The 25,528-nt window shown below is 46.2% G+C and overlaps 1 pseudogene; it reads right to left on the reverse strand.

The window, feature by feature from the left end:
- Positions 1-3,929: 3,929 nt before the first annotated feature.
- Positions 3,930-25,528, reverse strand: part of LOC118013470 — a 30,665-nt pseudogene continuing 9,066 nt past the window's right edge.

The raw sequence follows: 25,528 nt of genomic DNA on the forward strand, positions 1-25,528 counted from the left end.
AGGGTTCCAGGAAGACACCAGAGGCACAGGAGTCACTGAGGGGCATCTGAAGGTCAGGTACGGGCAGTCAGAGCTTCCAGGCCCTTCTTCCCTAAAGCTCCTCATTCCTCAGCCTTTCTTCCAGTGATTCTGTTCGGTTTCTATCTGCCCCAACTGTTATCCATTGCCTAGGCAGCAGAGACTCACATATGCCTTTAATGTTTTGGACAATGAATGTCCACTTCAGTACATAGCCACTTCACTACTGGGAGAGTTGGTAGAAAGCAAAAAGTCACAGAGGACTCCAAGGGTCTGGACTTGGTGTTTCCCTCTCCTGAGATGGGGACACCTGTGGGATGAGCAGGTGGCCAGCTGGTGGGGGGTGGGCAGGGACCTGACGTGGACAGATGGGGTAGGTGAGGCCCGAGGTCCCCAGGGTATGTGCCTGGCATCTGGACTGAATAGGTCTTCAAAGCTGCAGATTGGCTGGGATCATCTTCAGGCGGAGGAGGAAGGTGAGGGGAGCAGAAAGGGACTGAGGAGGCTTGGCTTAGACAGGAGAGGGCTGAGACACTCCTTTGGGGGAAAAGTGGGTCAGGTCCAGACTCACAGGGACAGACCTTGAGGCCATTGGGCTATGTGAAATAAGCCAGTCCCTAAAGGACCAATACGGGAGGACCCCACTTGTGAGGGACAGAGAGCACTCCGATTCATACAGGTGGAAGGAGCTGCTGGGTGCCGGGGCTGGGGAGGGGAAATGGGGGTTAGTGTCTCCTGGGTAGAGGTTCAGTTTGGGAGGATGACAAAGTTGTGGCAGTGGATGGAGGTGGCAGGTGCAAAAGAGTGAATATACTTATTGCCACTGAATTGTACCCTGAAACGTGCTTAATGGTATCAGTTGTATGTCTATTACACAATAGGAGAGTAGTGAGTCAGGAGGACGGGTCCATCGAAAGTCCCAGGAAGGCCCAAGAGCAGGGATCCTGTATCTTAGTTCTCACTCTCATGCTCTGTGCCTTGTTGGGTATCTGAGCTCACAGTGGCATCAGTAAATGCTTGCTAAGACACAGTGCAGGCAGATGATCCAGAGAGAGTGCACAAACCATCTGTGGGCACTGAGGAATCCCAACGGCACATGCATCCAGACTGAGTGAGTGCCCACATTTCACAAACACCAGCATAAATAGCCATTTAAAATGAAGGCAGACACCACTCTGGAAAACACTAAGGAGGTTCCTCAAAAAGTTGAAAAAAGAGCTACCTTATGACCGAGCAATTGCACCACTGGGTATTTACCCCAAAGATACAAATGTAGTGATCCGAAGGAGCACGTGCACCCCAATGTTTATAGCAGCAATGTCCACAATAGCCAAACTATGGAAAGAGTCTAAATGTCCATCAACAGAAGAATGGATAAAGAAGATGTGGTGTGTGTATATATATATACAGAGAATATCATGCACCTATCAAAAAAATGAAATCTTGCCATTTGCAACGACGTGGATGGAACTACAGTGTATTATGTTAAACAAAATAAGTCACTCAGAGAAAGACAATTATCCTATGATCTCAGTGATATGAGGAATTTGAGGAACAAGACAGAGGATCATAGGCGAAGGGAGGGAAAAATGAAACAAGACGAAACCAGAGAGAGAGACAAACCATAAGAGACTCTTAATCTCAGGAAACAAACTGAGGGTTGCTGGAGTAGAGGGGGTTGGGAGGCGTGGGGTGACTGGGTGATGGACATTGGGGAGGGTATGTGCTATGGTGAGCACTGTGAATTGTATAAGACCGATGAATCAAAGACCTGTACCCCTGAAACAAATAATACATTATACGTTAATTTAAAATTCACTAAAATAATAAAAATAAAACAAAAGCAGGTGACCTCAAGCTGTATTACAAAGCTGTCATCATCAAGACAGTATGGTACTGGCACAAAACAGACACATAGATCAATGGAACAGAATAGAGACCCCAGAAATGGACCCTCAACTCTATGGTCAACTAATCTTCCACAAAGCAGGAAAGAATACCCAATGGAAAAACGACAGTCTCTTCAATAAATGGTGTTGGGAAAATTAGACAGCCACATGCAGAAGAATGAAACTGGACCATTCTCTTACACCATATACAAAGGTAAACTCAAATTGGATGAAAGACCTCAATGTGACACAGGAATCCATCAAAATCCTAGAAGAGAACACAGGCAGTAACCTCTTCGACCTCAGCCACAGCAACTTCTTGCTAGACACGTCTCCAAAGGCAAGGGTAACAAAAGCAAAAATGAACCTTTGGGACTTCATCAAGATAAAAATCTTCTGCACAGCAAAGGAAACAGTCAACAAAACTAAGAGGCAAGCCATGGAATGGGAGAAGATATTTGCAAATGACATTACAGATAAAGGGCTGGCATCCAAGATCTATAAAGAACTTCTCAAACTCAACACCCAAAAAACAAATAATCCAATCAAGAAATGGGCAGAACACATGAACAGACACTTCTCCAAAGACATACAAATGGCTAACAGACACATGAAAAAATGCTCCACATCACTAGCCATCAGGGAAAAAGAAATTAAAACCACATTGAGATACCACCTTACACCACTCAGAATGGCAAAAATCAACAAGGCAGGAAACAACAAATGTTGGTGAGGATGTGGAGAAAGGGGAACCCTCTTACACTGTTGGTGGGAATGCAAGCTGGTACAGCCACTCTAAAAAACAGTATGGAGTTTCTTCAAGACGTTACAAATAGAACTACCCTACCATCCAGCAATTGCACTACTGGGTATTTACCCCAAAGATACAGATGTAGTGAAAAGAAGGGGCACCTGCCCCTCAATGTTCATAGCAGCAGTGTCCACAATAGCCAAACTGTGGAAGGAGCCGAGATGCCCTTCAACAGACGGATGGATAAAGAAGATGTGGTATATATGTACAATGGAATATTCCTCAGCTGTCAGAAAGGATGAATACCTACCATTTACATTGACATAGATGGAACGGGAGGGGATTATGCTAAGTGAAATAAATAAATCAGAGAAAGACAATTATCATATAGTTTCACTCCTATGTGGAATGTCAGGAATAGCACAGAGGACTACAGGGGAAGGGAGGGAAAACTGAACAGGAAGAAATCAGGAGGGAGACAAACCATGAGAGACTCTGGACTCCAGTAAACAAACTGAGGGTTACAGAAGGGAGGAGGGTGGGGGGATGGGGTAACTGGGTGACGGGTATTAAGGAGGGTACGTTGTGATGAGAACTGGGTGTTAAAGGCAACTAATGAATCACTGAACACTACATCAAAATCTACTGATGTACTATATGTTGGCTAATGAATTTAAATTTAAAAAATTAAATAAAATTAATAAATAAAAAATAAATCCACGGCAGGAAATGGAAATAACCCAGAGGGCGCCATGCTCCTGGAGGCTGAGCTAGCGGTCACGGCCAAGGCCTCTGGCGGTGAGGGCACCGGGGTTCTGAGAGGTGACTCGGTGCACCCCTGACCCTGAAGCCCCATGGCCATGGCAAGGTGCAAGGACTGGGAGGGAAGACCCAGCCAGGACCCGTTCTGGCTCCATGGCTGCTACAGGGCTGCTCCCAGCCCCACCAGGCGGTGTCTGTTTAGAACCAGGGAGAAAACCTTTTCCCTCAATTGTTCTTTTTAAAAATGGTTGCTCAGCATTGACACAGAAAAACATCTGACATAAAACTGGAGCCGTTCACAGCTGCAAATGACCCAGAAGTGAAGAAAATGTAGTGAACGCAAAGAGAGGACGTTGTATCCCCAGGCAGGCCTCCTGTGAGCAGGTGCGGCTGGGGCGCTGGACATGCCAGTGCAGGCTCCACAGTGTCCCTCGAGGGGACAGAAGTAGGAACCTGCTCTGATGCCTCCGCTGAAGTCAGCACCCCCTGCTGGAGACGGGGACAGCCCCTCATGAGTTCCGGGTGTCCTGGTGATTCTTGGGCACGGCCCAAATCTCAGCTTCTTCATGACCCGGGGCCAGCCCAGCAGCTGCACACAGGTCCTCCAGGGCCAGCCCAATAGCTGTGGGTCCCGCAGGTCCTCCAGGGACAGCACCTTGGTGGGCTTGTGGTCCAGCAGATACCTGTTCAGGTGGCTCTTATCGTACCACATGGCCTCGATCCCATTGGCCCAGTTGACCACCATCACCTGGTGACAGGCTGAGGTCAGTCGGTGATCCTCCGCCACAACCCCCCAAAAAAGGCCCCCATGTAGTAGAAGTCACCCTGGTCCTTGGGGATGTGGGCCTGGGACTGGGACCAGCGCTCATAGCTTAAGTCCTCACGGGCCACCCAGTAGAAACCGGGGTGCAGGGTGCCAAAGAGGGGGACAGGATATCCATGCCCACGTGGTCACAGAACTTCATGTCCACATCCCCACACACCATGTCAACCACCTCATGGAGGAAGGGCTCCTCACAGAAGCGGCTCATCATCACCATGTGCTGCATGGACACATCCTGCCAGCGTGGGGCGCCACGGACCTCAAGAACCACCACCCTTCAGTGCTCCTGGAGGGGCACACGGGACACAGCAACCAGCTGGTCGGTGAAGACATAGTAGATGACCCTGTGTCCACCATGAAGTGATTCTGCAGGAACAGCTCCAGGAAGACCCTGTATCCACAGGGGCAGGGGACAGGGCAGGAAGAGGGTCACTGCCAGAGGCTGGCAGCAGGACCCCAGAGCTGGGAGTCATGGACGTGTGCACCTTCTTCATGGGGACAGGCCCTGTGCTGCTTTAAGCAACAGCCACCCTGGCCTGTCCTGAGCAAGTCCGCCGGCAGGGCCTCCCTACCTTCTGCTCCCAGAGATAGGGGCCATCAGCACCCCATCTTACACAGGGGAGCCTGAGGCTTAGGAGGCTGGAAACCCATGCAGCCCCCCTCTCAGCATGCTGGAGCCAGGAACACCCCCATGTCCTGAGCTCCCAGGCAAACCCTGCAGGTGCCCTCCCCTGGCTGAACCCCTGCAGGTTCTGTCCCCACCTGCCATGAGTTGAGCACCTTTGGGCACAGCACCTGTTTCTATGCCCTACAGACTGGGTAGAATCAGCAGGGCCACTCCACTTTACCTTGAGTGGGCTGTCACTGGTCCCCAACAGAGCTGTCTCCACCCCCTATAGGGTCCTCCCTTGAAGGCTACTGGGCCTCTGGCTGACAAGGTCCATCAGTAAACCACTGGTATTCCTAGGAGGGGTCACCCTCGAACTCCCCAGATCAGGAATCAGGTTCAGCCCATGGGCAGGGAAGGGGAAAGATGACCCCTGGAAAAAGGGGGCTTGCTTAGGCCCTAGCCTTGAATCCAAGGGTGTGAGCTTCCGGGTCCAGGTCTACATCTCCCTGGCCCCAAAACATTTGGAAGTCTTGTCCAACTGCCTCACATGGCTGGTCCCCCTTTGAGGGGACTACCTGCCCCTCACTGTGGGGACAGCAGCTCCCCCATTGTCAGCAAGTGTGGTGAGCCCCTCTGAGACTGATTTTTTTTAAGATTTTATTTATTTGACAGAGAAAGAGACAGCTAGAGAGGGGACACAAGGAGGGGGAGGGGGAGAGGGAGAAGCAGGCTCCCCGCTGAGCAGGGAGCCTGACATGGGACTTAATCCCAGGCCCCTGGGATCACGACCTGAGCCGAAGGCAGACGCTTAATGACTGAGCCACCCAGGCGCCCTGAGACTGACTTTTTTACACAGGCACTAAGACTACTTCCCTGTGCCTACCCCATACCTCGCAGGTTAGTAAATCGCTCACACAGGGAAGGTGGATACTACATTTAAATATGGGATGAGCACATACACCCAGCAGACATGAGTCAGGTCACCGGGGGCAAGTAGAGGCCCAGCCAATGGGGGAACAAGCCAGACATGATGCAAGGGGAGAGAAGAGTGCTCCTGGCAGAGGGCACAGAGAATGTAAAGGATTGGAGTCAGGCCCAAGGCACATGTGGGACAACCACACAGCTTGGTGGCCCACAGAGGGGGGTTGCAGTGGGAGAGGTGAGGCTGGAGAGTACAGACAGGTGGGGAGCGGATCGCAGAGAGGCTCAAAGGTTATGTTCTGAAATGATCAATCTGGTTACCGGAGGAGAATGGTTTCTATACAGCAGAGGACAGGGAGACCCTAACCCTAACCCCTAACCCTTAACCCTAACCCCTAACCCTAACCCTAATCAAACATCATGCTTAATTTTGAGGACTAACAGCTCTACTCTGAAATCACAAACAAGTCCATCATGCTGCCTTTCACTCATTGTTCAGTATTGTACTGAAAGTTCTACCCAGAACAATAAGGCAAGATATAAGGCATCCACATGTGAAAGGAAACAGTAGAACTAGGTCTATTCAGAGACCAGAGATGACATCATCTTATATAGAGAGCTTCCTAAAGATTCAACAACAACAACAAAAATGATTGCATCCAGTTACCTATTTCAGCAAAGTTACAGGACAATATATCAATACACAAAAATCTCTCTCATTTGTATATACTAGCAATGAATCATCCAAAAAGGACGTTAAGAAAACAATTCCATTTCAGGGAACATCAACATTGACCAAATACTTAGGAATACATGTAATAAAGATGGGAGTCTTGTACACTGAAAGTTACAAAACATTGCTGAAAGAAAGTAAGGGAAACCTAAGTAACTCTGAGGACACCCCATGGTGATGAAAAGACATACTATTGATAAGATGGCAATAGTACACAATGCAATGTGGAAATTCAATGTGTTCCCAAGAAAATTCACAAAGGCCTTTGGGAACAAATGCACAAGCTAATCCTAACAGTCATATGGAAATTCAAGGGACCACAAGATAGCCAGAACAATCTTGAAAAAGAAAATCAAAGGTTCCAAAGTTCAAATCTTAATACAAAGCAACAGTAAATAAAACGTTGTGATATTGTCGTAAAGGTATGCATACACCCTGAAACAAATAATACACTATATGTTAATTAAATGAATTTAAATTACAAAATTTTTTAAATAAATTTTTTTTTAAAAAAGGTATGCATACAGATCAGTGGGATTGAACTGAGAGCCCAGAATTAAACCCCTTCACCTATGGTCCACTGAATTTTGACAAGGGTCGACAACATTACATTGGGAGACAATTGGTTATCCATGTGCAGAGAAATGAAACTGGACCCTTACCTCATACCACATATAAACATTAGCTCAAAATAAGTAAACGCTTAAATGTAAGAGGTAAAATTATAAACTCTAGAAGAAATAAATAGGGATAAATCTTCATAACCTTGGATTTACCAGTGCTTTTAGACGTGACCCCAAAGCATAAAAAAAGAAAAAAAATAGATAAAATAATATCCTCAAAATTAAAAATCTTTTCAGGGCACCTGGGTGGCTCAGTAAGTTAAGTGTCTGGCTCTTAATTTTGGCTCAGATCATGATCTCAGGGCCATGAGATCAAGCCCCATGTCAGGCTCCATGCTGAGTGTAGGGCCTGTTTGAGAGTCTCTCTCCCTCTCCCTCACACACTCTCTCTCCCTCACTTTAAAAAAAAAAATGTAAAAAAAATCTTTGTACATCAGAAGTTACTATCCTGAAAGTGAAAAGACAGCCCCCAGAAGGAAGGAAATATTTGCACATTATGTATCTACTAAGAATCTGTTGTCCAGAATATGTAAAGAGCTTTTAAAACTCCTCAACAAAAAGACAACCCAATTTTTAAAATGGAAAAAGGACTTGGATAGACCCTTCTCAAGAAGGGTCATGGGGAGTTGGGTGTTTAATGCATACAGAGTCTCCCTTGGGGAGAATGAAAAAGTTCTGGAGAATGATGTACAACTGTGGGAACTCAGCTAAGGCCAGAGAACTGTGTACCTAAAATGTTTGGGGTGGTAAATGTTATTTATGTTTAGTCACAGTGAAAAGGTGAATGAAGGACTGATCCATGTCACAACAAAAATGGACACTGAAAACAGCCCAAGTGACAGAAGCCAGACAGAAAAGGCCACTCAGATTAGAGCCATCTGTGCTCCTTAAATCCATCAGGGTTGTGCAAATAAGGGAAAGTCTCGGAGCAGTTCCAGAAAAAGAAAACTGGATCAGAATGAAGCAAGACATTTCAGACTGTGGCGCAGGTGGCGACAGTTGAAGTGGGTCTGTGGTCTGGGTTAAAATGTGGAAACCGTAATGATTTCCTCATTTAGGGTTATGTGGTGGTTTTGCAGGACAGTGTCCCTGTTTGGGGTAAAACACACTGAATCACCCCGTGTGAAGTGGTAAATGTGGTAAGGAGACGACAGCTGGGGGTCTGAGTGTGGAGATAAAGCGTATTTGTGCAGCTGTGACAGGTTTACTGCACTTTGAAATCAACTCAGAGTCAACTACTCTTCCAAACAACCATGTCAGCACCAGGTTACAGAAGCAGAGACAACATCCAACTTTGTGATGGAGGCCAAGCCCTACCCAGATCCAGGTCACCCACCGTGGAGAGGCCACTCGCCCTTGTAGGAGGCCACATGGGAGGATTAGGTTGGTGGCCCCTGTGTCTTGGGTGCAGTAGAAGCAGTGGGATTTGGAATTCCAATTTTCCACAGTGCTCCACCAAAAACTGGTTAGAACTGTGAAAATGCACGAAGGGAAGCCTCAGGAAAGTGGACTGGGGCCGCCAGAAGGGGAGGCTGGAGGGGGGAGCCTGCCACTCAGGGTCGTTACAGGAACAACTGTCAGTTACAGACCCAACATTAGAACCTTCCACAGGAGAGACTCACCAGTCACAGGCCCCAGAGGGGAAGATGCAGGTTTCACCTCCTCCAAGAAACCCACCACTCCTGCAGCTCAGCAGGTGACAACCCTCCATCACCTGAAGCCCTGCTTTTCTCCAGTGGACTTTCCTTCAAAACAACCCTCCCAACTTCCCCCACCTTCCCAAGAAATAATGTTTCTCTCCTTTCTTTCTTGCACTTGTGATGTGGCCGTAGCTTGCTTGTCCCGGATTGCAAGTCTCTGCTATTCCCAAATAAACCCATTTTGCTGGTAAAATAACTGGCAGTTTTAGTTTAAGATTAACAGAACTAATAAATTCGATAAATTTGCAAGAAACAAAACCAACATACAAAAATCAATTGCATTTCTATGTGCTCATAACAAACTATCAGAAGTACAGAGAACAACGTCATTTACACCTGCATCAGAAAGAACACTATACCCTGGAATCCATTTCACCAAGGAGGTGACGGACCTGTTCTCTGACACCCTGATGACAGGCATCGAGGGAGACACACGGAGACGGGAAGACACCCTGTGCTCACGGAAGAGCGGACACTGTGAAAATATCTACTCTTCCCCACCTTCTCCTGAAATACTGAACAGGTGGCAGACCTGTTCTCTCTCTCTCTCTCTCTCTCTCACACGCACACACACACACACACACACACACACACCCGTGAGACCCTGATGACAGGCATCGAGGGAGACACACGGAGACGGGAAGACACTCTGTGCTCACGGAAGAGCGGACACTGTGAAAATATCTACTCTGCCCAAAGCCGCCTACACAGTCAGTGCCGTCGCTACCAAACTTCCAGCGGGGTCTTCACAGACACCGAACCAACAGCCCTGAAGCGGGTGTGGACGCAGGGAGGACCCCGCAGGGCCGAGGCCGGGGGAGCACGAGCACCGCGGCGGGAGGCCGCGCCCCGACCGCAGACTGCCGGAGGAGCCCCCGGAACCGAATCCAGGTGCGCATAAACACAGACGCGTGGGCCGCCGGGGCAGGTCCGAGTCCCAAGAGCGGAGGCCCGACAGCCCCGCGTGCAGCACCGCACACGAAGCCACGGAAACCCCCCGGTCTGTGCGCCCACCCTTCCTCCGCGGGGTCCTGTGAGCGCGGACCCCCTCAGCAGTCCCGCTCAGACGGCTTCTCCTCACCTTCTCCTCCCTCGGCGGGTTCTGAGGAGGCCGGGCTCCTGCCCTTGTGGACGCTGCCCCACATCCTCCACAGCGGCTCCTGTCAGCGTGGACACCGCCCCGTGTCCTCTAGAAGCTTCCACAGCGAGTCCTGAGGAGGCCGGGCTCCTGTCCTTGTGGACACGGCCCCACGTCCTCTAGAAGCCTCCGCAGCGGGTCCTGTGGGTATGGACGCGGACCCATGTCCTCCCGAAGCTTCCACAGCGAGTCCTGAGGAGGCCGGGCTCCTGTCAGCATGGACACCGCCCCGTGTCCTCTAGAAGCCTCCGCAGCGGGTCCTGAGGAGGCCGGGCTCCTGCCCTTGTGGACGCCGCCCCACATCCTCCACAGCAGGTCCTGAGGAGGCCGGGCTCCTGTCAGCGCGGACGTGGCCCCACGGCCCCCAGAAGCCTCCACATCAGATTCAGAGGAGGCCGGGCTCCTGTCAGCGTGGACGCCGCCCCGTGTCCTCTGCAAGCCTCCGCAGCGGGTCCTGAGGAGGCCCGGATCCTGCCCTTGTGGACGCCGCCCCACGTCCTCCAGAAGCCTCCGCAGCGGATCCTGAGGAGGCCGGGCTCCTGCCCTTGTGGACGCCGCCCCACATCCTCCACAGCGGGTCCTGAGGAGGCTGGGCTCCTGTCAGCGCGGACGCGGCCCCACGGCCCCCAGAAGCCTCCACATCAGATTCAGAGGAGGCCGGGCTCCTGTCAGCGTGGACACCGCCCCGTGTCCTCTACAAGCCTCCACAGCGGGTCCTGTGGGTATGGACGTGGACCCACGTCCTCCAGAAGCCTCCGCAGCGGGTCCTGAGGAGGCCCGGCTCCTGTCAGCGCGGACATCAGGTTCCGAGGTCCGGCTCCTGTCCCAGCGGCTGCGCAGGCCGGGCTCCGGGCGGGAGCCGGGGTCGTGCGCCCTCTGCAGGCGGGGGACGCAGTGCAGGACAAGGTGAGCTCAGCGTTCAGTGGAAGCACCTGCTCGCTCCCGGGGTCCAGCTAAAGCCATTAAATTCTGAAAATTCAAGCTGAATGGAGCCCAATATCCTCCAAACTTCTCCAAAAATAGCTAAGGAACAATTAATTGGAAACAATATGGAAGGACAACTGTCCCTGACCCAAACAGTGCCACTGAACATGACCCTGGCCCTGACTGAACATGACTCTGACCCAAACTTCATCTCAAGCCTGGTCCTGACCCCAGCCCAAGACCCTAACCCTACCTCCAACCCGAACAATGTTCACAAAATCAAAAGGTAGAAACCATGCAAATGTCCATCAGTGGCGAATGCATGAAGAAAGTGTGGTTAAGGGTTTGGGTCTGGGTTCAGGTTTGGCTCAGAGTTCTAGGTCAGGGTTTCGGTTTAGGATCAGGGTGAGGGTGAGGGTTTTGGGTGAGGGTGAGGGTACTGGTTAGAGTTAGAGTTTAGGGCTTTAGGCTTATGATTTAGGGTTTAAGACTTAGGGCTTAGGGGATAAAGTTCAAGGTCAAATTTGGGGTTTGGGTTCTTGCTGGGGTTTGGGTTCAGGGCTCATGACTCAGAGTTCGGGTTCAGGGTTTGGGTTCGTGGTTCATGGCTTGGATTCAGGGCTTGGTTCATAGTTCAGGTGTGGGGTTCAATTTCAGGTTTGGGATTCAGGGTTCCAGTTTGGTGTTTCGGGTCACGTTAGGTTTTAGGGTTAAAGTTAGGGGTTAGCGTTAGGTTGGATTACACATGTTCTTCAGTTGTCATCATGGACACAAAATTTCTATCTGAAGTTTCTAATCTGAAATCTATTTAGTCTGGGTGTCAGGAGCTTGTTCAGAATTTAGGGTCACAGTAACTGCCTACCAATGGCATTCTGATCCTAGAGTCTCCCAGTCACCCAGAAGCTGTTATTTTTTTCTTGGTTCAAACATGCCCTCTGCATAGAAGGGTGAGCTGGTGCCAAATTTGGGATGATTTCACAATGGTAGAGGTGTGAAACCAAATATTGTGGAAATGTTCATAGAAAATGAAAAAGGAGACAAATAATTTGTCGACTCCTGATTCTTCCACAACAACAAAGACCAAGTTCCCGACAGAATCTGATAATATTCCCTAGGAAGGACTATGGTACTCATTACCAGTACCAAAAGAGGGCCCCCTCCCCTGGTTTAAACTAAGAATCACAGGAGGATACTTCCTATTTTGTTGTCAGAAATAAAATTTTATTATTTGGATGTTCCAGTGGACAATATGTGGAGGGCATTGCCAACATTTTCCACTCTCCCCAAATCCTCATCAACACACGGATACAATGCAGACATTGTAATGCACTGCTCATTGGAATTCCAAGAACAAGGAGGGCTATTAGAACTAATAAAAATATATCTACTATTAAACTCAGAAAAAGCACTCTTTATGGGCACTTAATGAGGATCCTATCCATAAGGTCTAACATCTCATCATATGGAATCCACCCATAAAAATCATCAATAACAATAGCCCGCGAACCACAGTAACCACCCCACCATTTACATTTCAGCTTGTAATACACACTCCAACAGCTAGAGACACACTTCTCAGCAGCAGAACAGGACTTGCCCATTCCCAGGGGACCAACTGTTACAGGGACATAAAAAAATCCCACTCCTTGGAAATCCCAGCCGTTAGGACAAAATCACAGAGACCACACCCATAACTTAATAAAGGACAGACATCTCGTTAGTCGGATGTTGCTGATCACCACCACTCTCACAAAGTCACTCCACAGTCGACTCGAGATCTGTGCTCTTCCCAGGATTACAAGATGCGCCACATTCTTCCAATACTCCATCCACCCTTAGAACAAAACCTTTAACTGTCCTCGTAAGTCCTGTGTGCAGACTCACAGTGAGCCCTGCGAAAGCCAGACACCTTCTTGAGAGCACTCAGCCTCTCGCGCCTATCCTAGCAGATGGAAGGTGCCGCTCTCCCCGACTTCTGTACCAACTGGAAAATACTTTGAACAAGTCTTGTCATACTCCATACAAAAGGCATATTCTTCATCTGCAAAATTATTGATGATAAAACACCATGGATTCCTCGCACCTTCTTGAACTTAGGTAAATTGGAGATACAGGCTTGTGCGTTCCAGACCAGTTTCCATCACCTTTGCTCATTCTCAGCCATTGTCTCTGCAGAATAGTACGGTAGTACCGAGGTGCTGGGACTGAGGTGCTAAGCCAGCACCTTGGACCCACTCACTACCAGAAATCAACACTCGTTTTATCAACAGATGCATCACAGAAGATGTTGCCACCATGGCAATTAGAAAAGTTGTTACAACAGAAGAACTAACAACCTCTACCAGTCTCCACGGCCCCATTCCCTGGCTCCAGGGATTGGCTCATCCATGGGTGTGTGACCTGGTCCCAGCTAGTGAGGTGTCAGGAAACGTGGGTCTCGGCCTGCAGAGCAAAACATGGGGAGCCCCACCCAGGCCGGGGGCTTTTCCATCACGACTGCAGAAGTGGCCTACGCCAGGCCAGTGCCAGCCCCACAGAAGGCCCAGGAAACCAGGGGCTCGATAACATTGCTGAGGGCTGAATCGAACTCATCCTGAAGCCCACACATCCTAGATCCTCCACTGACTCACAAGAACCATAAATGTGCTCACGATCTTGGCCTGAACAAGATGACCATCTGCGTGGTATATAACCTGCAAGATGTACCCTCCAGGCAATGGGGACATATTCAGCAAAACCATACCTACATGTACTTCAACCACAGACAAACATCTCATGGGAAGCTCGCGGCATTCAGGTAAATGCGGGGGAGTTCCTAGGCCTTAATTGTTGGTCAGTCTCGCTATCATCTTTCAAGTTTAGGGGCCGGGTCAGGCAGGATAGATCTCAGTGTACGCCCACGCTGCCATTTGAAAATAAGAGCCCTCTCCCCCACCGTCCATCAGGTTGCAAATCTGGGCTGTGGGAAACTACCACCCATGGGCCAAATGTGACCTCCCCCTGTATTCTGTAAATTAAGTGTGGCTGGAACATGAGCTATGGACAGTCTGTGGCTGCTTTCAAGCCACAATGCAAGAGTGGAATCATCGTCAGAGAGACCACGTGGATTGCAACACCTAACAGAAAATCTTTACAGAAGACTTTACAGAAAAGTCTGTGCCGATCCCTGTTCTAAAAGGTAATATTATCATGTCACTCCTTTGACTAGAACGTAGCACCTTCTGGGTAAAATCTGATTTCTTCACCCCCACAGGCAAGGACTTCCATCGTTTTAGCCAGAACTCCATATCCATCCTCCTCTATTTATACCTTTAATGGCACATCTACATGTCTGCTGCCCAGTGTGAATTCACTGTAGTTTATATGGTACTGATGCTCAGAAACTGAGGTGTAAGTGTGAACGTGTGAGTGTGAGCGTGTGTTGACTCTGTTAGCCACGGTATGCGAGTAGAACACAATACAGTAGCGTGCTTTCTGTCTCACAGTGACGGCCACGTTATGTGGTTACCTAATGATATCAGAAGGAATCTACCTTCACAGAACAAACTTCATCTAGGAGGACTCTCAAAACCCTTCTCCTGGGCCCTATGCTCCACCGAGGCTGGGGGCACACAGAGGGACAGAGACTCACCCTGCCCATCAGGGTTTTGAAGGGTACCTGCTATCCCAGGACAAAAGATCCTGAAACCAATCACTCACCTGTCATCCAGCCAGGCAGCTATGAGAGAGATCTACTCCTACAGGAAGGACAGACAGAGAGACAACACATGACAGCATGGTGTGACAAGTGTCACTACAGGGGACACCCAGGAGGACTGGGGGTGTGCAGCGTTGGCCAGAGCAGGGGCAGGGGGACCGGGATGCTCCAGGAGGATGATCACAGCAGTGTCACTACAGGGGACGCTCAGGACGGGGGTGTGCAGGGTTGGCCAGAGCAGGGGCAGGGACAGGGAATGCTCCAGGAGGATGATCATAGTTGTGTCCTTGTGTGGCTACATGCGTCACTGTGACCAGGCTTTGGCCAGACAGGAAATGACAGAGCAGGGATGGGGGACTGTCGCTGAACTGTCTTCTGTAAGGCAAAAGATTAGTAATGAGATTTCTTTCAGTACAATTTCACTTTACATGCTTTTATGAGTCCCTAAAGCTGGATGAGTATGACATGAGGTCATTTCTTTCTTGCCATTTCTTTCAAGTCTGAGGTACTGGGCGCAGAGCACACTTGATATTTATTTTTGTTGCTTTCACAATATGATGACTTTTCCTGCTTTTATCTCTGACCCAAGGACAGGGAACAAAGGCAACACAGATCTGCACACTTCGAAATATCAACAGAAACCTGCAAACCCAGGTTCTCATAGGAGCTAAAGTTTAAGGACCAGGGTGTCAAAAAGGGGAGGCAGATAGCAAGTAACCAAAAGAAGATGTCATGTGTCTGTGAGTTGGCCACCTTCTCTACCTGTCGGAAAGAAGCCATGCCTGACAGGAGGGAGCCACACCTGGACCTGGTCTCTCTGGGCTGCCCTTGAGCAGAGCAGAGGATGTGCTGAGCTGGGTGTGGGTGCAGCGGGGAGATGGGCAGCTGGCCACAGATGTTACCTGCCAAGTACCTGTAGGACCAGCTCCCGGTTCTCAGCTAAGATTAAACAATAGTTATGTTTAGTTACATATTTACTGTGACAGGAAAGGTGCTCAGTGCTTTGGGTGACTATATTCTCTCCCGTTTTTTTTTTTTTTAAATACACTTTATAGAGGTATGATTGACATACAAAAAGCTGTACATAATTAATGTATTCAGCTTGACCCTGATCCTAACCCTAATATCAAGTTAAGATATACTCTGATTTAGAATATGGCTCATAAATTATTTGATGATTATTAGGAGCTAGGGGATCCAAGGACCACCGTTATTCTATCTTGTTCTCCCTTGAATTTGACAGGTTGGAACACATTCTGCCCATGCTATCTGAAGAGTGGCCACACGGGGGCAACAGTGAGTAAACATTAGGGCAAACCCAGCCACAAAGCCAATTCTTCCTTCATCTTGTAAAACCTTGCTTATTCAATGTTTACAGATCATTCTATAGATTATTAAAAGTGTGACTTCGCTGAATTTTTTAAAAACCAAACTAATTCTCTGAAACTGTTAAAAATATAATATGTTTTTAAAAATCTCGGAGTTGGCGAGCAGATGAAGACCCAGGGACCTGGGAAAAGGCTCTTTTACTATTGAATATGTTCAGATCTAATTAGAAAACAAGTATGATTTATATCCCACTTATTTTCACAAAGATTTTGTGTCAAGTAACAGTATTGAACCCACACAAAATAGTGCAGCTCAGAGGAAAACAAAATGAGAATCAACAGCCTCAAGAGGCAGAGAAAGAGCCACACCCGGGAGCAAAGAAGACATACCACGGAGGCTAGGCTCAGGCTGATTTGCAATCTGTAGATCCTCTGGAGCTAGAATGCCCCCAATGCCCCTGGGGGTTGCGGGTCAGGCAGAGCTCAAACCCTGATGCTGCATTGTTGTAACCAGTGACAGGTCTCCTGGTCACTTCCTCCATGAGACACCCCCCACACCCTGACTACTCCAGCCCGCTTCTGGGAACTCCCATTCCTCTTTCTGACCCCGTTGTTTACTTTTCCCTTCACTTACATAGTATATAGTATGTTTACCTACATACTATTCTGTCATTTAAATGTTTTTGTCATGTTCTCGGTGCACTGTACTTTGCATCATCCACCCTGATGTATAATCACTTGTTGCATTGCATGACTTAACTGGGGACTAGGAATACCCTCACAGTGTCATGGGGCTAGTGTCCTGGGCAAGGTCCTCACTAGGTCCTCATCCTGCAGCTGTTGCACTGAAGGCCTGATCCAGGCACTGCTGTTTTCATGCAAGTAAGACAGCATAAGGCAAATTAGCCAAAACATTAAGTTTGGGTTCAGAATTGCTCATGGCCCCTCAGCCACATCAAATGGCATGAGGGCACACCCTGAAGACACTTGCTACTCCAATGTTGCCCTAGGGAATTCCCATGGAACAACCACTGTGTCAAGTGGGGGAAGTCAGTGTGAGCGGGGAGGGTGGAAGTCAGAATTCCTGAGATAGAATCAATCTTGGAGACTGCCTAGCACTTAATAGGAGTTCATTACATAGTTCTTGAATGAATAAATGAATCTAAAAACATTTCCTAATTTTAGAAATGATGAGCCTGAAGCTCAGATTAAGTGACTCACCTAAATTGTATTGAAAATTGGTGACAGAGCCAGACTGAGATCTGAGATGGCCTCCAGCATGATCCCCCTGAGTGGCTTTAGCTCAAGCCATAATCATGCATTTAATTTTTCTGGACCCCCAGGCTCTCATGGGACTCTTCATGTGGCATATTCTGGGAATGAAGGTCATGTCAGTGTCACAGAAACCTCTTACACTGGTTATAATGAGATTTTGTGAGGTCAATGGAGTCCCAGGCCATAGGCCATCTCACAGTTTGTCTGCAGAGATATGGTTGGTGGGAAACCCACATGCTGACAGAGGGTAGAGGAAGATGGAAAAAGCAGAGCAAAAGAGGTGGGTGCTCACTTCACTTCTGGCCCCAGATGACATGGTGGTGTCCAGCAGGAAGAGCCCCCCCAAATGCCCCCCAGAACATTCACAGAACTCACCCCTAAGGTTTGAAGCTGATCTTCATACATGGGTCATGAGCACTCCTGGCAGCTCAGGATAGGATGATGTGCCACATAATAAAGCCACAACATTGACAGATGTATATTCATGGAGCAATGGATTTCTCCAAATACATTCTGAAAAAGGTAAAAAAGTCACGGATAAAACACTGGTATTTTTAATGAAAAAGAAAGCCATACATATCACAAAACTGGTTCAATTAATAAATATTTATTGAGTATCTACTTTGTGCAAATGTATAGCTCTAGTTCTACCTGGAAGCTTGTAAAAAGCATGAGATATAATAAATGGATCAACAGTAGGAAGGAATGCTGGCTAAAAAGAGAACAGTGTGGGCTAAGGGGGCCATCGTATTCAGAGAGGCCCATTAGGAAGCCCCTCTGAGAAGGTGGCATTTGAGCCAAGACCAGAATGAAAGGGAGAGCAAATCCATCTGTGAGAAGAACAACAGAGCAATTACATTTCTTATTAACTTTTTTTTTAAAGATTTTATTTGTTTATTTGACAGAGAGAGACACAGTGAGAGAGGGAACACAAACAGGAGGAGTGGGAGAGGGAGAAGCAGGCTCCCCACAGAGCAGGGAGCCCAATGGCGGGGCTCAATCCCAGGACCCTGGAATCACGACCTGAGCCGAAGGCAGACGCTTAATGACTGAGCCACCCAGGTGCCCCTCTTATTAACTTTAAAGATAAAACATAAGTGTCGAGATGCTTTGACTTAGGTGTTGTTTGGGATCTTCAGTTCTTCTCCCTAACTTTTTGGGATACATGCTTACTTTTCCTCACTGTAAAATGGTCTAAGAAAAAATGTCTTATTTAAGCATTGACATCTTTTATTAAAAGGCAAATAAATTAACCCAAGCTAACCCCTAACCCTAACCCTTAACCCCTAACCCTAACCTAGAGATTGAGTACTGTATTAATTCTCAACTGAAGCTTGAACAAATTTCCACAAACTTAGTAGCTTAAAACAACAGAAACTTATTATCTTACAGCTATGCCTCTCAGAAGTCTAGTATGGGTGGGAAGGGCTGTGTCTGGAGGCTTCAAGGAGAATCCCTCTCGAGGCCTTTTCCACCTTGTGGATGACTCCTGCATTCCATGGCTCACAACCCCTTCCTGCTAGAAAGGAATGTGGCTCTGCTGAAACCTTGATTTTAATTCAGCAAGACCTAGTTTCAACTTATGGCCTACCAAACTGTGACAAATACACCCAAGCTACTTTAAGCACTACTGTTGATGGTAGTTCATCATGCCAGCCATAGAAAACCCATGCACGAGTGAAGGTGAGGGTTAAATGCAGGGATGAATTCAGCTTGGAGGTGAGGGTTAGGGTCAGAATCCTGTTGAGGTTAGGTGTAGGGTCAGGGTGGGGGTGAGGGTCAAGGTCACCCTGAAGGTCAAGGGTAGTGTGAAGGTAAGCCTCAGGGTGGGCAGGGTCAAGGTCATAATCAGTGCTTCAGGGTTAATGTCAGGGTCAGTTTTAGGTAAATGGTCAGAGTAAATGTCAAATTATGACTCAGTTTGAACACCAGGGTCCGGATTACTGTGAGAATTGGGTCTAATTCAGGTTCAGGGTGAGAGTGGCTTCCAGGTCAAAGTCAAGATCACAGTCAGAGTGAAGGTAAGGGTCAATTCTGGGTCGGTATCACGGTGAATGCCATATTCAGAATCAGGTTAAGGGTACACTGCAAGGTCAGTAACAGAGTGAAGGTCAAAGTCAGGTCATTTCCAAGGAGAGGGTCATGTTCAGGACCAAGGATAGGGTGAGTGTAGGGTCAGGATCAGGGACAAGTGTGACATCAGCATGGTGGCTGCAAGAGTCTTCCCTTTTTTCCTCTCCCCTTTTATTTACAACTACTTCGACATTCATAATCAAACAAAAGTGCCTCTGCTCATCACACCAAGACACCCAGATTTCTATGCACCTGTGCATCAGAAAGTAGATGGACAAGACCGTGAAGGGGGTTGCAGATCCAAGGAAGCTGAAGAGCCTTCCCCATCCTGACTTGCTATGATTGGCAAATGCACAACTGGAAAGTAAAAAACAGGGCCACACTCACTGAAGATAGAGAATTTGTGGAAGCCCAGCCAACTGAGGAGAAAACCAGGCACACCACTGAAGCAGGGTAGAGATGGGCTTGGAGTCAGAGGAGAAGGAATTCAAGTTGGCCCCTCCCCAGGGCAACACTGGCAACAGCCTGCCCCTCCGTGCAGGTCGAAAGCAAAAGTGGTGAGTGAGTGAGTCCATGACCAGGGGAGTTGGAGGAAGGGAAAGAGGCAGACAATAACCAAAGGCACTGGAAGAATGTGTTCCCTGCTGTCTGCTTCCAGATTTCAGCAAGAGATGTGCCTGTGGATGTCTGGGAGTCCACCCACTGCAGGATGCCCCTACTGGGATGTGGGCACCCCCAAAGCAGAAAGAGCTTCTCCAAGGAAGGTCATTCATCATATTTGACATTGTAATGAAACTGTCAAAAGTCAGTCATAAAGAAAGCATCTTAAAGGCAGCTGGGGAACAAAAGAAAGTAACCTACAATGGGCTCCCAATTTGGCTATCAGCAGATTTCTCAGAAGAAACTCCTTAGGCCAAAAGAGAGTGGAAGGACCTATTCAGCGTTAAATGATAAAAACTGCAAGCCAAGAATACTTCATGAAGCAAAGTTACCCTTCAGATAGAAAGGAGGAATAGAGGCTTTGCCAGACACACCAAAGCTGAGGGAGCTCACCACCACTAGACCAGCCTTGAAGGAAATGCTCAAAGGCGTCCTTCAGCTGAAATGAAAAGGAACTAATTAGTGACATAAATGCAAATGAAAGTACACTAAACACTAGCAAAGGCAAACAATTAACACAATTACAAATGGCAACTCTGTATTAGAAGGGTGTGTTAACCACTTAATTATAGTTTGGAGGCTAAAGGAAAAGAGTATGAAAAATAACCAAAGTCACTATCACTTCTCAGTGGATTTGCAGCATAAAAAGAGGTACATTTTAACATCAACTAAAGGGGAAGAGTAAAAGTGTGGAAACTTTATAGGGAATGAAAATAAGGTGCTATCAACATAAAAAGGATTATCTTATATAACAGATGTTGTTTGTAATTCACATGGTAACAACAAAGCAAAACTCTAGAGTCACAAAACAAGAAAAGGGGGAGACCAAATGCACTGTGGAAAACCAGCACTTCATAAAGGTAGACAGAAACAGAGGGAGGGAAATAACAAAGGAGCTACAAAACAATCAGAAGGCAAGACATAAGGTGGCAGTATTGAGTTCTTCCATATCAATAATCACTCTAAATATTAAAAATTGAACTCACCAATCAATAGGCAGAGTGGTTCCATGGATTAAAACACGAGAACCAATGGAAGCAGAACATGCATTCTCCTCAAGTGCACGTGGGACTTTCTCCAGAAAGGACCACACGATAGGACACACAACAAATCTTAGCTCATCTAACAAGACTGAAATCATACCCACTGTCCTTTCTGACCACAATGGTATGGAACTAGAAATCAGTAAAAGGAAAGCTGGAAAGTTCACTAATATACGGAAACTGAACAACATGCTTCTGAGCAATCAATGGGTCAGTGAAGAAATCAAAAGGAAAATAAAAGATTATCTCAAAAGAAATGAAAATGGAAAGACAACATATCAAAACTTACAGAAGGCAGCAAAAGCAGCTCTGATAGTTTAAAGTGATAAGTGCATATATTAAGAAATTGGAAAGACCTCAAAATAAGCAACCTATCTTTACGCCTCAAGGAACTAGAAAAACAACAACAACAACAACAACAAATTAAGCCCAAAGTTAGCAGAAGGAAGGAAACAATAAAGCCCAGAGCAGAAATAAATAAAATAGGAATGATAAAAACAACAGAAAGGATTGATGGAACTGAGAACTGGTTCTATGAATAAGATAGACAAAATCAACAAACCTTTATTTAGCTAGACTAAGAAAAAAAATGAAAAGACTTAAATAAAATTAAGAGTGGAAAAGGACACATTAGGGGCTCCTGGGTGGCTCAGTCAGTTAAGCGTCTGCCTTCGGCTCAGGTCCTGATCTCAGGGTTGTGGGATCGAGTCCCACATTGGGCTTACTACTCAGCGGGGAATCTGCTTGTCTCTCTCCCTCTCCTTCTGTTCCTCCCCCGCTTGTGCTCTCTCTCTCTCTTTCAAATAAATAAATGAAATACTAAAAAAAAAAAAAGACAAGAAAAAGACATTACAACTGAGACTGCAGAAAAACAGGATTGTGAGACTAAACAACTACAAGCCAAAAACTCAGATAACTTAGAAGAAACAGATCCATTCCTAAAAACAAGCAACCTACCAAACTGAATCAGGAAGAAATAAAAAATCTGAACAGACCAATAGAAACTAAAGAGATTGAATCAGGAATCAAAAATCTCTCAACACAGAAACCTCCCAGACAGCTTCACTGGAGATTCAACCAGACAGTCAAAGAAGAATTAACACCAATTCTTCTCAAACTCTTCCAAAAAATTGAGGAGGAGGGAATACTTCCAAAATCACCTTGTGAGGCTGGCATTGCCTGATACCAAAGCCAGAGAAGAACTCCACAAGGAAAGAAACCTACAGATCAATATCTCTGATGAATCCAGTTGCAAAAACTCTCAACAACATATTAGCAAACTGAATTCAAGAACACACAAAAAGGGTTATACACCATGAGCAAGTAGGATTTATCCCTGGAATGCAAGGATCATTAAACATACACAAATCAATAAATGTGATATATCACATTAATAAAATGAAAGGAAAAAATCACATGATCATCTGAATAGATGCAGAAAAAGCACTTGACAAAATACATCATTTCATAAAAACCCTCAGCAGATCAGGTATAGAAGGAATGTACCTCAATATATTAGAGGCCATATGTTATGAGCCCATGGCTAACAGTACATTTGCTGGTGAAAAATTGAAATCTTTTCCTCAAGGAGCAGGAACAAGACGTGGATGCCCACACACACCACTCTTACTCAGTTTGGTATTAGAAGTCCTTGCTAAAGCAATTAGGCAGGACAAAGAAATAACAGGCATCCAAATCAGGAAGGAAGAAGTGAATCTGTCACTGTTTCCAGATAATATGACTCAGTGTATAGAAAATCTGAAAGGCTGTTAGAGTTCAGTCAAGTTGCAGGATACAGAATCAACTTACAGAAATCATTTACATTCCTATACACTAAGAATGAAACATCTGAAAAAGAAATAAAGAAAACTACCCATTCACAATAGCATCAAAAACAATTAAATATTAGGAATAAATTTTACCAAGGATGTGAAAGTCTGTACAGTGAACTAGAAGACTTTACTGAAAGAAATCAAAGTAATGGAAAGACAAACAAATGGAAAGACATCCTCCATTCATGGATCAGAAGAATTTATATTGCTAAAATGTCCTTCTTGAGGAAAAAAGAGCAAAGCCAGAGATATTACACTTCCTGACTTCAAACTATACTACAAAGCTTCAGGAATAAAAACAGTACGTTACTGCATAGACAGACAAAAATAGACACATAGACCAATGGAACAGAAGAGAAGGCACAGAAGTGAACCCCTGCTTATACAGTCAAAAAATTATTCAACAAGGAAGCCAAGAACACACAATGGGGAAAGGACAGTCTTGTCAACAAGTGAGGTGGGGAAAACTGGATGAGTACACGCAATGAAATTGGACCCCTATCTTAACACCAATCACAAAAATTCACTCAAATAGATTAAAGACTGAAGCAGAAGGACCTGGTACTATAAACTCCTAGAAGTAAATGTAGGGAAGAAGCTCCTTAACATTGGTTTTGGCAATGATTCCTTGAATATGACACCAGCAGCACCAAAGACAAAAGGGAAAATGAACAAATAGGGCTCCAGGAAACTTAAAACCTTCTGCACAACAAAAGGAACCATTAACAAGACGAAAAGCACTCTACAGAATGAAAGAAAAATTTTGCAAGCCATACTTTGGATAAGGAATTAATACTGAAAATATATAATGAACTCATACAACTCAAAATCTAAAACAATCTGACTGAAAAATCGATAGAAAGAGACCTTTCTCCAAAGAACACATCCCAACAGCCAACAGACACATGAAAAGATGCTCCACATCACTCACCATCAGGGAAATGCAAATCAAAACCACAATGAGATATCATCTCACACCTGTCAGAAGGCCTATTATCAAGAAGACAAGAGATAAAAATTGTTGGCAAGGATGTGGAGAAAAGGGAACTCTTACACACTGCTGGTGCGCATGTACATCGATTCAACCACAATGGAAAACAATATGAAGACTTCTCAAAAATTAAAAATAGACCCAACAATGATCCAGTGTGATTCCATTTCTCAGCACACACACAAAGGAAATAAAAACAGGGTTTTTAAGAGAGATATGCACTCCTATGTTTACTGCAGCATTGTTCACAGTAGCCAATAAGTGCCCATCAATAAATGAATGGATAAAGAAGATGTGGTATATAAATACAATGGAATATTATACAGCCATGAGAAAAGAGGACATCCTGCCATTTGCAACAACATGGTGAACATTGTGGAAATTATGCTAAGTGAAATAAGTCAGTCAGAGAAAGACAAATACTGTAGGACACCACTTATATGTGTAATCTAAAAAAGCCAAACTTGCAAAAACAGAGAGCAAAATGGTTACCAGGGGTTGGGGAGTGGCGGGGATAGGGCAGATGATGCCTAAGGGTACAAATTTATAATGAATAGTGAGCACAGACAACAATATTGTATTATAATCAACAAACTTGCTAGGAACCTAGAACTTCATTATTCTAACAACTAAAAAGACAGAATAATTATGTAATGATAGAGGTGCTAATTGTTGCAATCATATTATGATATAAAATATATTAAGATACATAAATGTATCAACATGTACACCTTAAATTTACACAATGTTATATGTCAAATATATTTCAATTAAAAAAATGGATCAGGGTCAAGATCTGGGTAGGTCTATAGGGTGAATATCAAAGCAAGGCTGTGCATCAGGTCACAGTCCAGGACAGGATAAGGACCTGTTGTCAGTTAAGGATTTGAATAAGGTTCATGATCAGTATGTGGGTGGATCAGGATCATGAGGGTCAGGAACATCATCAAGTCCAGCAGAGGTTCAGTCAGATCATTGTTAGTGGAAGGGTCAAGGTCAGTGTTAGGGTGAGAATCAAGAAGAGGGTGAGGGTCAAATTCACATGAAGTCCAGGGTCAGGGTCAGTCCAAGAGTGAAGGTCGGAAGGGTCAGGGTCAGGTTAAGGTTGAGTTTTGTCAGCAAGGTGTGAGGGTGTCTCAGGGCCTGAATGACAATCAGTCACATCAATTCAGGGCTGTTGAGTGTTAGAATCAGGGTCAAGACCAGGGTTCACTCCTTTCCCACACGGTTCTGTCCTTCGCAGGCTAGAACCTGATGCAGAAAAGGTGACTGTCTTAGATCTGTGTGAGGGACAGAGTCTGGGTTGGGCTCAGATCTGTGTGAGGGACAGAGTCTGGGTTGGGTTTAGGGGTCAAGGTCAGAGTCTGGTTTATCAATAAGGAAAGATCAGGGTGAGGGTCAAATTTAGATGACTGTCAGTTTTATGGTCAATGTCATGATAAGAGTCCGGGTGAGGATTATGGTCAGAGTCAAAGCAAGCCTCAGGGTTAGAGTTAGGATAAGGTCAAAGTCAGCATCATGATAGGGTCGGACAGCATTAGTATATTTTCAGAGTGAAGTTCTGACTGAAGATCAGGGTTATGTGAGGGATGTAGTCAACATCAGTGTCAGAGTCAGACATGATCAGGGGAGGGTCCGGGTGAGACCCTCAGGTGAGAGTGAGGTTGAGTGAAGGTCAAGTTGTGGGTAGGATTAGGGAGAGCATTACTGTTAGAGTGAGGGTAAAGCTTAGGGTAG

Source organism: Mirounga leonina, unplaced genomic scaffold, assembly GCF_011800145.1.
Source record: "Mirounga leonina isolate KUSES-001 unplaced genomic scaffold, KU_Mleo_1.0 Mir_153, whole genome shotgun sequence".
NCBI classification, from domain to species: domain Eukaryota; kingdom Metazoa; phylum Chordata; class Mammalia; order Carnivora; family Phocidae; genus Mirounga; species Mirounga leonina.